This window comes from Austrofundulus limnaeus, unplaced genomic scaffold, assembly GCF_001266775.1.
Source record: "Austrofundulus limnaeus strain Quisiro unplaced genomic scaffold, Austrofundulus_limnaeus-1.0 Scaffold1, whole genome shotgun sequence".
Lineage (NCBI taxonomy): Eukaryota > Metazoa > Chordata > Actinopteri > Cyprinodontiformes > Rivulidae > Austrofundulus > Austrofundulus limnaeus.
In genome coordinates, this window is record NW_013952403.1 from 1,910,212 (window position 1) to 1,912,920 (window position 2,709).

The following is a 2,709-nucleotide window of genomic DNA, read 5'->3' on the forward strand; positions in this document are numbered from 1 at the left end:
TTTTTGTTACTGAATGCATTCTGGGGATGATGATTAAGGRGTACAGTTGAGTCTAAAACACCAATAGTCAGGGTTAAAAAGCTACAATAAAATTATATTTTGTATTAGTTTCTATGATGGGTTGAAACGATCAAAGGTGATGTTTATTAAATTAGCTCTGAAGCCAAAGCCATTTATCACCATACACTGTAGACCCTATGTTAGCTTGGAGCAGCTTTAAGAGCACGTACAGAAAAGAAACTGAAAAAAATCCTCCATTATCAAACTTCACGCCTCTGTTCAAACAGAAGAAACATCTGGTAAATGCAACGTTATCACTTTAAATAAAACTCCATGTTGATTTGGCTTGTTTTGACTTTAATGTTTTGCTGTGGATAATCATCATGTGAGGACACTCCTGAAGCTGCCGTTTGGTGTTTTAGGAGCATGTACAGGCCTGGAACTCATTCTGTCATCGATTTCTCTGTCTGCAGAACTAAAAGCTGCTACCATCAGCAGCTGAGACTACAGTAAAGTTAAAGGTGACGAGTCAAACTTTAAAAAATGTCTGTGTGTTGAGGAGACATTCAACACTTGCAGTGAAACATAGAATCATCAGAAAGCCTGATCTCACCTGCCACCTGGAGAAAAGCTCGCAGCAGATTTTTGCTGCTGATTAGACATTCAAAAGACTTCCCCGATTTATTTATTTTTTACAATATCTGTGAAGAATCTGTGCTGGACAGAGAAATGCGGGTGAGCAGCATGTTTTCTACATGCTGCTATGAGTCTGGTCCTAAAAAAAAGCTCAATAGCAAAACCGTTTTAATGATTAAAAAAGCATCACTGTGTGAGCAGATCCTGAACATCCGGAATCTGTAACATCTGAAGTGTCACTGTACTCAACACACTTCAGTTTTTTGTTAGATATAAAGTTTTTATTTTTGATCACCCTGCATGCTTGCTATTACGTTTATCTTTATTTAAGATGCCATGGTATTTATACTGCCAAGCATTCTGGATAAATTGGTGGAGGACAACAGAGCTGCTTCATGGAAGGCTTACCTCAGCTTTAGCCTTTTACCTTTGGTGTTAGCTCCTATGTTAGCTAATATGTATGGCGTTAGCCCCCGAGCTAATATGTATGGTGTTAGCTCCCGAGCTAATATGTATGGTGTTAGCTCTTGAGCTAATATGTATGGTGTTAGCTCCCGAGCTAATATGTATGGTGTTAGCTCCCGAGCTAATATGTATGGTGTTAGCTCCTGAGCTAATATGTATATTGTTAACTCCCGAGCTAATATGTATGGTGTTAGCTCCCGAGCTAATATGTATGGTGTTAGCTCCCGAGCTAATATGTATGGTGTTAGGCCCCTAGCTAATATGTATGGCGTTAGCCCCGAGCTAATATGTATGGCGTTAGCTCCCGAGCTAATACGTATGGCGTTAGCTCCCTAGCTAATACGTATGGTGTTAGCTCCCAAGCTAATATGTATGTTGTTAACTCCCGAGCTAATATGTATGGTGTTAGCTCCCGAGCTAATATGTATGGTGTTAGCTCCCGAGCTAATATGTATGGTGTTAGCTCCCGAGCTAATATGTATGGTGTTAGCTCCCGAGTTAATATGAATGGTGTTAGCTCCCGAGCTAATATGAATGGTATTAGCTCCCGAGCTAATATGCATGGTGTTAGCTCCCTAACTAATATGTATGTTGTTAACTCCCAAGCTAATATGTATGGTGTTAGCTCCCTAGCTATATCAACAACAACCCCAGAATGCATTGCCTCAGTAACAAAACAGCAACGTTCTTAAGCGAAAAATGTAATAAACATACAATTTTAAAAATATTTAGATGTTTTCATGTGTCACAAACAACAACTTTTAGTTGAACAGAGAAATAATTTATAAAGGCCAACATGTAGTCAGAGATCCCTTTAACATTGTAACTTGACACACTTGTTAGCATGTGAGCTAAAGTTACAGACCTGCAGGCAGTTTGTCCCAATGAGCATTAAAATGTACAGTAAACAGTGGGTAAAATAAGTATTGAACACGTCACCATTTTTCTCAGTAAATATATTACTAGAGATGCTAATGACATGAAATTTTCACCAGATGTCGGTAACAACCCAAGTGATCCATACATACATACAAAGAAATCAAACCATAAATGTCCAGAAATGAAGTTATTTGTAATAATGTGGAATGGCACATGGAAAAAGTATTTGTCCCTGTGCCATTCCACATTATTACAAATAACTTAATTTCTGGCCATTTATGGTTTGATTTCTATGTATGGATCACTTGGGTTGTTGCCGACAACTGGTGAAAATTTCATGGCATTAGCATCTCTAGTAATATATTTACTGAGAAAAATGGTGACGTGTTCAATACTTCTTTTACCTGCTGTAAGTATAAAAAAAAACATCATGCTGAATGCTAGTAGCAAATTCAGCCATTTTTTAATCATACAAAGCTGAAGATTGTAGAGGTAGACAAAATGCTAATAAAAATTCAAGAGGACCACTACTGCTAACTTTAAATATAGCCACAATTCAATAATTTTAAGACTTATTGAGAATGAATTTATTGTGGAGTAGCTAAAAATGACCCCATGCTAATTGTTGAAGCTAATCCCAGATTGAGCTAAGCATTAATGCTAATTCTAATTTCACAAAGGGCTTTAATTTAGCTATTTTTAAATGTGCACAGCTAAATATATATATAT

General features: G+C 37.2%; 1 long non-coding RNA gene across 2 annotated transcripts in view; it reads left to right on the forward strand.

Annotated features, from left to right (window-relative positions):
* Positions 1–2,709, forward strand: part of LOC106514821 (uncharacterized) — a 69,698-nt gene that overhangs the window by 38,315 nt on the left and 28,674 nt on the right. The gene's annotated exons all lie outside the window — the stretch shown is intronic.